Source organism: Callithrix jacchus, chromosome 22, assembly GCF_049354715.1.
Source record: "Callithrix jacchus isolate 240 chromosome 22, calJac240_pri, whole genome shotgun sequence".
Taxonomy (NCBI): domain Eukaryota; kingdom Metazoa; phylum Chordata; class Mammalia; order Primates; family Cebidae; genus Callithrix; species Callithrix jacchus.
Window position 1 is genome coordinate 22,975,770 of NC_133523.1, and position 13,893 is coordinate 22,989,662.

General features: G+C 37.2%; 1 protein-coding gene and 1 pseudogene across 7 annotated transcripts in view; both read left to right on the plus strand.

The window, feature by feature from the left end:
• Positions 1-13,893, plus strand: part of LOC100392046 (uncharacterized) — a 79,174-nt gene that overhangs the window by 37,484 nt on the left and 27,797 nt on the right. The window lies entirely within an intron of this gene.
• LOC144580791 (MAPK-interacting and spindle-stabilizing protein-like pseudogene) lies at positions 1,082-6,361 on the plus strand (annotated as a pseudogene). The gene has a single exon (XR_013530936.1). The product of XR_013530936.1 is annotated as an MAPK-interacting and spindle-stabilizing protein-like pseudogene (transcript).

Genomic DNA, 13,893 nt, shown 5'->3' on the forward strand with positions numbered 1-13,893 from the left:
TCTCAGGTGCTCTGTCCTGTGAAGGTGGGGCTTTATTTATAAGTTCCTAATGTGCTCCTGCCTTTTTTCAGAGCTGCCTAGCCTAGCAAGGAGGTAGCCTAGTCACAGTCTGCCAGCAGAGGTGTTGCCTAGCTGTTGTGGGCTCTGCCCAGCTGCTGTGTGAACTTCCTTTTGGTTTTGTTTATAGGGGAATAGTTAGAACTGCCGTGGTAATGGTGGTCTGCCCCAGTAATGGCAGACTGCCTTGATAATGATGGATTTCCTTGGTAGTGGTGGACTGCCTCAGTGATGGTGGATGCCCTTCCCCCTACAGAGCTGGACTGTCCTTGGTCCAGCTGCTCTTGCTGTGAAACTCTCAATGCAGAGTATTTCAGATTTCTGGTCTTTGTGGGGGTGGACCTGGTGAGCCATATCACCTATCTCCCTGTTTCGGCCCCCTTTTTTTCAGTTGGATGGGCAGCTCTGTCTCCCAGGCATTCCAGGTGCCAGGGATGGGATGGCCACACAGATTTGTGTGAGTTTTTGTGTAGAGATCCGCTGCGCTGGCTGAAACAGCTATGCTGGAAACTCATGGCACTTTTCAGCCTGGGAGTCTCCTGGTCTCTGGGCAGTAATAACTCATTTGGAAATGTGGTGATCACTCACCCTCTGTTTTGATCTAGCTGGGAACTGCACTCCAGGGCTGTTCCTATTTGACCATCTTGGATCTGTCCCCTGCCCCCCCCCACTATTTTCTTTTCAATGCTTATCTAGTAAAAGGTTCTCACTAGCATCTCCTATTTATGATTATACTGCATTTTCTTTGAAATTTTATTGCCATACAATAGATACTAGTAATTTAAAATTCCTGCCATCCCTGAATGCAGTTAATGTCAAACATTGCTTTTAACTAGACAAATTATTTGTTAAGGTAAATTAATGTTGCCAACTAGATTTTATGAGTAAACATTTCTTTCATTATTGTCTTGAAGTTCTATATTAGTATGTCTTTTTAGTGTAAGCTTCTTAATATCAGTTTATTGTGATTGTGGTTTTACTTATGTATTAGAATTTTAGACAATTTGCAATTCTGTTTGTATACTTTAAGTGAATGTTGGGTTTAATTAAAAGATAAATGAGCCATATGTCTGTCACAATCAGATTATACGTATGTGTATGTTTATATCTACACATATGACCCCAATATTGTTTATAGCTTATCTTGTATGTATTCTTTCTTAGCTCATTTTCTTTTTTTCCTTGTTTTTTTTTTGAGGTGGAGTGTTGCTCTTGTTGCCGAGGCTGGAGTGCCATGCACAATCTCAGCTCACTTTGGTCTTCTTAAATTTATTTGTTGTTGTTATATTTGTTGTTTTTGTTTGGAGACATGATCTTACTCTGTCACCCAGCCAGAGTGTACTGGCCTGATTTTGGCTCACTGCAGCCTCGACCTATTGGTCTCAAGTAGCTGGGACTATTCTTTGATTAGTTTTAGGGATAGTGTCTCACTATGTTGCCCAGGCTGGCCTCAAACTTTTAACTCCAAGTGATTCTTTCACCTTGGTCTCTCTAAGTGTTGGGATTAGAGGTATGAGCTACACCACCCAGCTGGCATTTCCATATTTAATAAGACTTACTGTGTGTCCTAACACAGTGCACCAAGTGCAAAGAAGACTGTTTTGTATTCTCTTGCTTTTTTGAGTGTAATGTTTTGTATGTCAGTTAAAGCTTGTTAGTTTATAATATGGTTCTCATGTTTGTGCTCTCCAAACCTTATGCTGTAATGTAATCCTTAATGTTGGGTGTGGGATCTAATGAGAGATGTTTGGGTCATGGGGGCAAAGTCCTCATAAATAGCTTGGCACTATCTTCTTGGTAATCAAAATGTTTACACTCCATTAATTCAAATGAAAGCTGCTTTATTAGAAGAACCTGTCTTCTTCACCTCATATTTGCTTTGTCTCTTATGTGATATGTACAGTTACTCTTCACTTTCAACCATGATTGTAAGCTTGCTGACACTCTCACCAGAAGCAGATGCTGGTACACAGTTTTGGTATAGTCTGCTGAATTGTGAGCCAAATATACTTGTTTTCTTTATAAATTATCCACTCTCAGGTATTCCTCTATGTGCAAAATAATTAATAGTCTGTAATATCTAGGTTTTCTGTTTTCTTACTGTTTTTTTTTCCCTCTGTTTTTTTTTTTTTTTAAAGACAGGTTTCACCATGTTGGTCAGGCTTGTCTTGAACTCCCATCCTCAGGTGATCCACCTGCCTTGGCCTCCAAAGTGCTTAAATTACAGGCGTGAGCCACCATGCCCGGCCTTCTTATTGATTTTTTATCTGAATTTTCTGTTTATTGTTGAAAATGGTATCTTGATGTCTAAAATTATGGCGTTGCTATGTATTTCTTGCTTTACTTTTGTCAATATTTGCTTTATATATTTTGGAACCCTGATGTTATATGGATTGATGTAGATAGCTAGATAGGTAGATAGATATAATAGTTATAGATTTGTGGTAAATCAACTCATTTTACCAGTATATAATATCAGTGTTTGTCTCACATTAGCACTTGACTTAAAGTATATTATGTCTAGTATCCTATCATAGCTACTATTTTCATAAAATAGTTTTTTTCTCAGTCTGTGGTTTTTAGCCTATTGGACTCAGTGCCTAAGTGAGTCTCTTGTAGGAAGCATATTGTTTGTTTTTTTCTTAAGCCACTAAATAATTTTATTATTTTTAAAAATAATTTTATTTATTTATTTGTTCATTCTTTTAATTTTGAGATAGGTCCCACTCTGTCAACCAAGCTGGTTTGCAGTGTTGTGATCATGGCTCACTGCAGCCTCAACCTCCCAAACTCAGAAGATTCTTTCATTTCAGCCTTTCAGGTAGCTGGGTTATGAGTATGTAGCATCACACCTGTAATCCTCTGAGACCCAGTAATTAGCCCACCGTAGCCTCCCAAAGTCCTGAGATTACGTTTCTTTTTCATTCATTCTTTATTTATTTTTCTTTTTTTTTGAGACTAAGTTTTGCTCTTGTCAGGCTGGAGTACAATGTTGTGATCTTGGCTCACTGCAACATCCACCTCCTAGGTTCAAGTGATTCTCCTGCCTCAGTCTCTCAAGTAGCTGGGATTACCGGCACCCACAGGCACCTACAAGCATGCCCAGCTAATTTTTGTATTTTTAGTAGAGTAGGGGTTTCACCATGTTGGCCAGGCCAGTCTCGAACTCCTGACCTCTGGTGGTCTGCCCTCCTCAGCCTCTCAAAGTGCTGGGATTACAGGTGTGAGCCACTGCACCCATTCTACATTTCTTTTTATTAAGTAGTTTAATTAATTTATATTTAAAATTATTTCTTTTTTTTTTTTTTGAGATGGAGTTTCGCTCTTGATACCCAGGCTGCAGTGCAATGGTGTGATCTTGGCTCACTGCAACCTCTGCCCCCTGGGTTCAGGCAATTCTCCTGCCTCAGCCTCCTGAGTAGCTGGGATTACAGGCACGTGCCACCGTGCCCAGCTAATTTTTTCTAATTTTTAGTAGAGACAGGGTTTCACCATGTTGACCAGGATGGTCTCGATCTCTTGACCTCGTGATCCACCCGCCTCGGCCTCCCAAAGTGCTGGGATTATAGGCTTGAGCCACCTCGCCCAGCCAAAATTATTTCTTAAAAATAAAATTATGGGCGCCAGGAGGAGCCGTGCCCTGCCGGTGCTGCTGCTCTCGCTGCCGTCAGTCAGGGTGTGCCCACTTTTTCAGGGCCAGTCCCTCGGACCCATCACTGCTTCTAGATTCTACTGCAGTCTTGGATCTTGCTGGGAAAATGTCTGATGAATTTTTGTTGGCAGATGCACTACCTGAACCTTCCCCTGCCAAAACTTCTGCTGTGAGCAATACAAAACCTGGCCAACCTCCTCAAGGCTGGCCAGGCTCCAATTCTTGGAATGATCCCAGTGCTTCACCTTCTGTGCTATCTGGACTCCCACCATGTGCAACACCCTGTACTGTGCCTTTTGGACCAGCACCAATGGGAATGCACCCCTCCGTGCCTCCCACCAAACCAACTCCAGGACCCCAAGCACCCTTTCTTCCTTTCGGACCATCATGCCCCCCCACCTGGTGGTCCTTATCCAGCCCCAACTGTGCCAGGCCCTGGCCCCACAGGGCCATATCCTACACCAAATATGCCCTTTACGGAGCTACCTAGACCATATGGTGCACCCACACATCCAGCTGCAGCTGGTCCCTTAGGTCCATGGGGATCCATGTCTTCTGGACCTTGGGCATCAGAAATGGGAGGACAGTATCCTACCCCTAATATGCCATATCCATCTCTAGGACCATATCCGGCTCTTCCTCCTCCCCAGACCCCTGGGGCAACACCACCTTTCCATGGAACACGTCCACCAGGAGCCTGGCGACCACCAGCTCCATATCCTGCCCCTACAGGATCTGACCAGGACTCTATCCTACTTCCAATAATCCTTTCCAAGTACCTTCAGGAACTTCTGGTGCTCCACCGATGCTAACCCTAACTTCCTGGTTTGTTTTTAGTTATATGAGTCATATAGCACTGAAGTCTCCTCTTTATGGAAACTTTTTTCTTTTTAATCCAAGCCAAAATGTATGTATATTAAATTTTTAGATAATTGATTATCTCTTTGTACTACTTAAGATTTGATTATGAGATGCGCATATTGCTTTGGGAAAAGCTTAAGGAAAGAAATAATTCTCTCCTTTGTTTTGAACTTCAAACTAGATAAACCCTAGGTATTGCTTAATTGCAACAAGTAGTTTTCATTGCCACAAAAACCTGAGGCAGCTCTTCTGCCCAGGGCATTCTCTGCAGCCACCCTACCCCACTTGCCCTTGGTTATTTAGAAAGAGCACATCCCTTGATTCCTCCTCCATGTGGTAAACTGGCACACTCTAGAGGTCTAAAACATAAAACAGTTGTGTTTAGAGAACCTTAAGTCATGCAGATATGACTGTTCTCTTTGTACAAGTGTGAATCGAAATAATGTATCTTTCAGAGTCTGGTTAAGCTATGTCATTGTCTCCTGCATAGTTTCCTGAGTCTTTTTGTAAAGTGCTTATGGCTAACGGTTCAATTCTGTATTTGTTGACAGGTAAGTAAGTGGAGTTGAGTGCCATCTTTGAAAAAATTACCCTCTAGCTCTAACACTGAAAGTAATAATAAATTGTAGATCTCTGCAACTGAGTTTAAAGCAGTGTGACTGTATGGTGTAAATATTAAGTATTGTTTATAACCACTGAAAAACAGCCCTAGTAGTTTTTTGGCACCTTATGTTTAAATCAGATTCTTAGATTTGGGGTAGACCTGACCTTGTTATTTATTAGATAACATTTTGAATGTATCCATTGGATTTCTAAAATGTATTGTTAATTTTCTCAAACAGGATTTATGATGGAGCTCTGTTTTTGCTTAGAAATAAAATATTTAGTTTATTTCTGCTCTAATTAAAATGTTAAAAAAAAACTAGTAACTTAGTTACTAGTTTATTGTTTTATGTATTCTTGGGTGGTATGTTTTTTTTTTTATGTACTGTTTTATTTCCTTAAATTTTAATTGTGTAGTGATTGCTTCAATTATTTTTTAAATTTTGTTTTGCATAGTTTCCATAAATATTATCTTTATAATCATCTTCTGTATTAGTCTGTTTTCATACTGCTGATAAATCCATACCTGAGACTGGGCAATTTACAAACGAAAGAGATTTATTGGACTTACAGTTTCCTGTGACTGAGGTGACTTCACAATCATGGTGGAAGGTGAAAGGCATGACTTACATTGTGTCAGATGAGAGAGAGAAAGCTTGTGCAGAAAAACTCTGTTATAAAGCCATCAGATTTCATGAGACTTATTCACTGTCATGAGAACAGCACAGAAAAGGCCTGTCCCCATGATTCAATTACCTTCCACAATGTCCCTCCCAGAACATGTGGGAATTAAAGATGAGACTTGAGTTGGGACTCAGCCAAACCATATTATCTTAAAAAGTAAAGTTTACAGCTGGGCACGGTGACCCACACTTGTAATCCTAGCACTTTGGAAGGCCAAGGCAGATGGATCAACTGAGGTCAGGAGTTTAAGACCACCCTGACTAATATGGTGAAACCCTCTCTCTACTAAAAATATAAAATTAGGCAGGTGTGGTGGTGCACGCCTGTAATCCCAGCCACATGGGAGGCGGAGGCAGGAGAATTGCTCGACCCCAGGAGATGGAGGCTGCAGTGAGCTGACATCTGCCATTGCACTTCAACCTGGGCAACAAGAGTGAAACTTTGTCTGAAAACAAAAACAAAACAATGGAGTTTACATGTAACATTTTAAAATAAAACAATATATTTTAATCGCATGACAATTTCAATTGACTATAAAAATTACATGTCTATATTTTTCAGTTTAAATTTATATTGTGTTGACATACTTATGCAGATTTTTGTTGTTTTAAATATTCTGCAGAAGAGCTTTAAGGGTTTTATGCATCAACATTATCATAGTAAAGAGTTTTATATTTGTGTATTTACATTTAATAGAGAGCTTTATTTTATATATGGTTTTATGATGCTGTCCAGTATTATTTTTTTAAACAAAATTGACTCATTTTAGCATCTTTTTTTATTTGAAGAGTTTCATTGTATTACTCAGCCTGATCTTTTTTTTTTTTTTTTTGAGAGAAGGAAAGAAAAAAAAATAAGTAAAGGAGAGGAAGAAAGAGGAAGAGAAAGAGGGAGAGTAAATGGAAATATTGCTTTATTTTGAAAAAAATTGGGTATTAATAATGGCCAATGTTTCATTTAAACTTATGGGTAGGTGTGATGTGGTATTGACAAGAATGTATATTTTGTGTATTTGAAGTGGAGAGCTCTATAAATATTTATTAAGTTTACTTGTTCCGGATCTGAGTTTGAGTCCTTGATATCCTTATTAATTTTCTGTCTCATTGAATCTAAGTCTCGTATCTGGGTGTTAGGATCGTTAGCTCTTGTTGTTGCATTGATCCTTTTACCACTATATCTTTGTTGCTTTAAAATCTATTTTATCCGATATGAGAATTGCAACTCCTGCTTTTTATTTATTTATTATTTATTTTTGCTCTCCATTTGGTTGGTAAATCTTTCTCCATCCCTTTGTTTTGAGTCTTTGTGTATCCTTGCATGTGAAACAGGTCTGGATGTAACATGCCTGTTGGGTTTTGGCTGTGTCTTTTGATTGGGGGATTTAGTCAGTTTAAATTTAGGGTTACTGCCATTTGATGTTGACCAGCTGTTTTATCCATTCGTTGATGTAAATTCTTCTTTATGTTGGTGCTCTTTACTTTTTGGTGTATTTTTAGAAAGGCTAATACTGGTTGTTTCTTTCTGTGTGTAATGCTTCTTTCAGAAGCTCTTATAAAGCAGGCCTGGTGGTAATAAAATCTCTGAGTTCTTGCTTGTTCATAAAAGATTTTATTTTTCCTTCAGTTGTGAAGCTTAGTTTGGCTGGATATGAAATTCTGGGCTGAAGGTTCTGTTCTTTGAGGATGTTGAATATTGGCCCCCACTCTCTTCTGGCTTGTAGAGTTTCTGCTGAGAGATCTGCTTTAAGTCTGATAGGCTTGCCTTTGTGGGTAACCTGACCTTTCTCTCTGGCTGCCCTTAGTATTTTCTCCTTCGTTTCAATCAGCCTGATCTTAAACTCTTGGTCTCTAGTGTTCTGGCAGGCTTAACCTCCTGAAAGTGTAGAATTACAGGCATGGGTCACGGTGTCTGGCTACCATGTAGCATTTCTTTTTGTAGAACTGTGCTAGTGGTGGAGAACAACACCCTCACCTTTTATTTTGGAAATTTTTTTAATTTTCATCTTTTTTTTAAAGTGAAACAAATAAAGATCAAATAATATTCGTTAAAAGTATTTTTTAAATTATATCAAAATTTGGAAAATTTTCATTGTTTTTTGATCTTCAAGTAACTTCCGTATTATTTTTTCCTATATTCTTTTTCTAAGATTTTCTTAATATATTGATCTACTTGATGGAATCTAATAAGTTTTACAATTTCATAGTTAGTTTTGTTTTGCAATTTTATAGTTTTGTGTTATATATTTTAGGGTGTGCTACTCCACATCTGTCAATTTTATTTTTATTCCTTAGTAGATATTATAATTATGCATGACAGTATTTAACTTTGTACAATTTAAGACAGCGTGGAGCAAAATGAAATGTGAATCAGCCAGATATTTTTCCAATGGAGTTATCTCTATGTTTGTTTGCCCGAATAAATGTTATCCTTGTATTTTTTTTCTTTTATTTTTAAATTGTATTTTAGGTTCTGGGGGTACATATGCAGATCATGCAGGATTGTTGCATAGGTATATACATGGCAATGCGGTTTGTTGCCTCCTTGTATTTTTTTTCAATTCAGGTTTGTTGTGAATGGTTTTTTAATACTGCATAGATGAGTAGTCATGAAATTCTTATAATTTCCTTTTTTTTTTTTTTTTTTCCTGAGACAGAGTCTTGCTCTGTCACCCAGGCTGGAAGGCAGTGGTGTGATCTCAGCTCTCTGCAACCTCCACCTCCCAGGTTCAAGCAATTCTCTTCCCTCAGCCTCCCCAGTAGCTTACAGGCGCATGCCACTGTGCCTGGCTAATTTTTGTATTTTTTTGAAGAGGGTGTTTCACTATGTTGGCCAGGCTGGTCTTGAACTTCTGACCTTGTGATCCACCTACCTCAGCCTCCCAAAATGATGGAATTAGAGGTGTGAGCCACCATGCCCAGCAATTGTAATCTCAACATCTCATTTATTTGTGAATCTGTATGATTTTTGTGTGGGCGAAACACTTTTGGATTTGAATAAATTTAAAACTATCATGACTCTTTTATAGGTATTATTGTTTATTGTTACTTGTAAAAAAGTAACAAAATTTACCACAAAATATTTTTTAAATATTCAGTTTAGTCATATGATTTTGACATTGTCCTATAACATATTGCTAACATGTTTTTATCTTGCAATACTTAATCTTAATAAATATGAAACAACTACCTTTTTGTTTTTTTTAGATTGAGTCTTGCTCTGTCACCCAGCCTGGAGTACAATGGCATGATCTCAACTTACTGCAACCTTTACCTCTCAGGTTCAAGCAATTCTTGTGCCTCAGCTTTCTGAGTAGCTGGGATTACAGGTGCTCATCACCATGAATGGTTAATTTTTGTATTTTTAGTAGAGATGGGCTTTTACCATGTTGGCCAGGCTGATTTCAAACTCCTGACCTTAGGTGATCCATCTATCTTAGCTTCTCAGACAGCAAGGATTACAGGTGTGTGCCACCACGCCTGGCCCCAATTTTTTCTCTTTTATGGCACTTTGCACAGACCACTCTTCTTTTTTTCTAAGAGTGAACTGCTTCATGTATCACATACCATCTCTGTCTTTTTGTGGCTGGCTTATTTCATTTTCCATAATGCCAACAAGATTTATCTTTATAGTTGGTAGACTATTTCCTGCTTTTTGAATACTGAGTGATTTTCCGGAATTTTTATATTTCAAATTGTATCTACTGAATGATTTGGTAAAAGAAATTTGCATTGCTTTTACCTATTGGCTTACAGTAACAATGCTGCAGTAATTACAATTATGTAAATGATTCCTTGTATGACCATATACGTAAAAGTTTATATATATGCTGGATTCTATTTTATTAGTCTTTTTCACATTTATACTTATACCAAATTGTTTTAATTCTGTAGCTTTGTAATGTGTTTTGAATCAAGAACTTTAGTGCCTCTGGCATCCTTCCCCTTCCCCTTCCCCTTCCCCTTCCCCTTCCCCTTCCCCTTCCCCTTCCCCTTCCCCTTCCCCTTCCCCTTCCCCTTCCTTCCCCTTCCCCTTCCCCTTCCCCTTCCCCTTCCCCTTCCCCTTCCCCTTCCCCGTTGGGTACTTTATTGTCTCTTCAGATTCTTTATATTTTTGGGGTTGCTGTTTCTGTTTCTTCAAAAATTCAGTGAGAAATTTGAAAAACATTGCATTAAATCTGTAGATTGCATGGAGCAGGATGGACCTCTTCACAATATGAACTATTGCAACCTTTGTATGAGAGCACACTCAAGAGTGTGTTGCTTAATTTGTATACATTTATAAATTTTTCAGTTTTTTAATCTTATATACTCTCATTCCATTTTGGTCATAGAAAGTAGTTCATCAAATTTTATTTTTAAAATTTTGGTAAGACTTCCTTTTTGGCCTAAGATGTGGTCTAGAGAGGAAAATGTATGAGCTATTGAGAAGGGTGTGTATTCTGATGTTGAGGAGTGTTCTCCATAATTCTGTTTAGAATACTATTTTTATACTGCCTTTAAGTAGTCGGTTCCCTTATTAACATTCTTTCTTGTTTTATTTTTATTGTAGAAAGTGTGGTATTAAAATACCTTGCTATAATTATATTGCTTTCCATGTGTTTCTTTCATTCACATAGGGCATATATGTTCTCATTGTTCAACATTCACTTATGAGTGAGAACATGCAGTGTTTGGTTTTCTATTCTTGTGTCAGTTTACTGAGAATGATGGTTTACAGCTTTATTCATGTCCCTGAAAAGGACATGAACTCATCCTTTTTTTTTTTCAACTAAAACTCAAGTACTAGAATTCAGATATACTATATTTTCTTTATTCAGTCTGTCATTCTTTGATTCTATCAAATTTGCTTTATATATTTGGAACTCTAATGACACACACACACACATACACACACATCCTAGGCTCCCAGTGAATGAATCTATTATTTCTTGATGTCCTTCTTTGTTTCTTTGGAGTTTCAATTTCAAGAACATTTTATAAAATATCATACTTTTTGACTTAAGATGTACCTTGTGTAATATTATTTTGACTGTTTCTGCTCTCATTTGATTAGTATTTGCATGGAATGTCTAATTCCATTCTGCCGCTTGAGTCTTTTTTTATCATTAGATTTCAACTGCCTCTTGTAGAAAAGCAAGATGGATCTTGGCTTTTAAATTTTTTAAATAAATCTGTTTATTGAAAGTATGTCTCAATTTAAAAGTTAATTATATATATTTAAATAATTTTCTGAAAGAGAAAGACTTATTTTTTTTTTTAATTAATTTTTTTTTTTGAGACAGAGTTTCGCTCTTGTTACCCAGGCTGGAGTGCAATGGCACGATCTCGGCTCACCGTAACCTCTGCCTCCTGGGTTCAAGCAATTCTCCCGCCTCAGCCTCCTGAGTAGCTGGGATTACTGGCACACGCCACTATGCCCAGCTAATTTTTTGTATTTTTAGTAGAGACGGGGTTTCACCATGTTGACCCGAATGGTCTCGATCTCTTGACCTTGTGATCCACCCGCCTCGGCCTCCCAAAGTGCTGGGATTACAGGCTTGAGCCACTGTGCCCGGCCAAGACTTATTTTATTAAATATTTTTATTTATTTGACAAAGAGATATCTTTGTTATTTTTTTGTGTCTCTGATGTTTTTATTGATATGCTTTTACTTATTTTCTTTGTGTATTTATACCAATATTTTTGTGGTACCCTGGGGATTATATATAACCTGTAAAAGATATAACAATATATTTTAATCTGGTAAAAAAATAAACAAGTTCATATAAAAATTATTTATGATTACATCTTCCCTCAAATTTGTCTTCGATGTTGTTAATTATATCTTTTTGTGTTGTATATTCACTAACAAGGGTTTATATTGATTTCTATGCTTTTATTCTTCAAATTTCAGAGAATAATTATAAATGTTTTATTTTCTTTTTTCTCTTTTTTAAAAATTTTATTTTTCCTACATTTCCAAGGGGCTGTGAATAAATGTTTTCTTTTTTAAAATTTATTATATTTTAATTTCTGGGGTACATGTGCAGAACCTGAAGGTTTGTTACATAGGTATACACATGCTTTGGTGGTTTGCCACTTTCATCACCCTGTCATCTACATTAGGTACTTCTCCTAATGCTATCTCTACCCATTCCTCCACTTGTTGCTATCCGTCCCCTAACCTCCAACCCTCTGGCAGGCCCTGGTATGTGATGTTTTCCTCCCTATGTCCATGTGTTCTTATTGTTCAGCATCCACTTGTAAGTGAGAACATGCAGTGTTTGGTTTTCTGTTCTTGTGACAGTTTGCTGAGAATGATGGCTTCCAGAACGTTTTCTATACTACTGAAATAATTTATTTCAGTAGAAGGAACTGTTTTCAGCATATTATTCCCACTGAAAGCATCCTTTTTTATGGCTGCACATAGTATTCCATGGTGTATATGTGCCACATTTTCTTTATTCAGTCTATCATTGATGGGCATTTGGGTTGGTTCCAAGTCTTTGCTATTGTGAACATTTTCTACTGACTGAAATAATGCTATGAAATTCTACTATTGAGTATTTGCATAGTTTTCACAGAAAATAATGTATTTTTATATGATAATGTTTCTTTTTTTTAATCATTAAAAAATTATTTAATGTTATTTTCGGTAGAAGGAACTGTTTTCAGCATGTTTTATATGTAGGGGCTATGTAGTTACAATATAATTTTATGGAATTTGGTTACTTTGAAAGCTTATTATTTTATTTTGCAGGACAGATTCACTGACGATATTTTTCCCACTTAAAGCTATTTTTTTCACAGTTTTTTTCATGACTGTATCACATAGTTTTCTTATTGCCTGCAAAATTTTTGTTAACAGTTCATTGATTATCTCATAAGACTATATTTGTAAATGGAAGATCACTTTTCTTCTTCTTCTTTTTTTTTTGGAGACAGAGTCTCACTCTATTCCTTACCCAAACTGGAATATAGTGGTGTGACCTTAGCTCACTGCATCCTCCACCTCCTGGGTTCAAGTGGTTCTTCAGCCTCAGCCTCCTGAGTAGCTGGGATTGCAGGCACATGCCAGCATACCCACCTGAGCTTTGTAGTTTTAACAGAGACTAGGTTTCACCATGTTGGTCAGGCTGGTCTCAAACTCCTGACGTCAGGTAACCTGCCTACCTTGGCCTTCCAAAGTGCCTGGACTCCAGGAGTGAGCCACCATGCCTGATTTGGCATATCACTTTTATCTTCAGCTCCAAAGATAATCATTTTGTCTGTGGCTTTTGAAATTGTGCTTATATATGTGTTTGTTATAAATATCTTTTTGTGTTCCTAGTTTGTTAAGCTTCTTTATTTTTACTTTTTTTTTCTTTTAGGATCTATTAATTTTTTTTTTATTTTTTCCTCCAGAATTTCTAATTTTTTGAAATCTTCAATAATTTTATTTTCATCCTCATTTTTCTGATTTTCCATAGTTGTCTCTGTATTTTAATCAGTATTTTTCAATTTATTAGCAATTCTTTAAACTGATGTATACTTTTGAATGTTTTTTTCAGAAAATTTTATATTTTTGGTGGGATTATATTGCCCTATTTTGTATATATTATGATCTTTGATTTAGATTTGGACATTAAAAAAGGTTACTTGTCAAAATCTTTAAAATGTAGCTTTTTTTCTGGCACAATCTGAAAACAGTCATCTTGACTGGTGATTATGGGAGTTTCTCAAACATGTACTTAGGATATGTGTTGTCTAAAATTTAGTGTTTATTTTTATTTATTTATTTCTTTTTACAGGCTTAATTCATTTATTTTTTTTGTATGAAACCCTATGTTGTAGCTGCTGGAGCCTGGGTCCTCTGCACAGATAATCTGGTGTAGGCCTTGACAAGGTGGTCAGTGAATTTCTGATAGGGGACTTGGTGAATACAGTCTCCTTCTGGAGATCGGGTGTCAGGTAGCTGTAGCTCTTAGAGATGGCATCAAAGGTGGCCTTGGTGAAGTTGCCCAGGGTGGCAGTGCAGCCCCTGGATGAGGTGTAGCAGTCATCAATACCAGCCATCAT